The sequence below is a fragment of the Arachis duranensis genome, chromosome 6 (genome assembly GCF_000817695.3).
Source record: "Arachis duranensis cultivar V14167 chromosome 6, aradu.V14167.gnm2.J7QH, whole genome shotgun sequence".
Taxonomy (NCBI): Eukaryota; Viridiplantae; Streptophyta; class Magnoliopsida; order Fabales; family Fabaceae; genus Arachis; species Arachis duranensis.
In genome coordinates this window covers 22,936,869-22,937,597 of record NC_029777.3, presented here as the reverse complement: position 1 = coordinate 22,937,597, position 729 = coordinate 22,936,869, and positions in this window count along the sequence as shown.

The window sequence follows — 729 nt, the reverse complement described above, 5'->3', positions numbered from 1 at the left end:
ACTAATGATCATAAGACACAAACATAGATAAACATAAGCATGATTTTTCGAAAAAAACTGAAAAATAAAGAACAAGGAGATTAAAGAACGGGTCCACCTTAGTGATGGCGGCTTGTTCTTCCTCTTAAAGATCTTATGGAGTGCTTGAGCTCCTCAATGTCTCTTCCTTGCCTTTGTTGCTCCTCTCTCATGATTCTTTGATCTTCTTTAATTTCATGGAGGAGGATGGAATGTTCTCGGTGCTCCACTCTTAGTTGTCCTATGTTGGAACTCAATTTTCCTAGGGAGGTGTTGATTTGATCCCAATAGTTTTGTGGAGGAAAGTGCATCCCTTGAGGCATCTCAAGGATTTCATGATGAGTGGGATCTCTTGTTTGCTCCATCCTTTTCTTAGTGATGGGCTTGTCCTCATCAATGAGGATGTCTCCCTCTATGTCAATTCCAACTGAATAACAGAGGTGACAAATGAGATGAGAAAAGGCTAACATTGCCAAGGTAGAGGACTTGTTCACCACCTTATAAAGTTCTTGGGCTATAACCTCATGAACTTCTACTTCCTTTCTAATCATGATGCTATGAATCATGATAGCCCGGTCTATAGTAACTTCGGACCGGTTGCTAGTGGGAATGATTGAGCGTTGGATAAACTCCAACCATCCCCTAGCCACGGGCTTGAGGTCATGCCTTCTCAGTTGAACCGGCTTCCCTCTTGAATCTCTCTTCCATTGA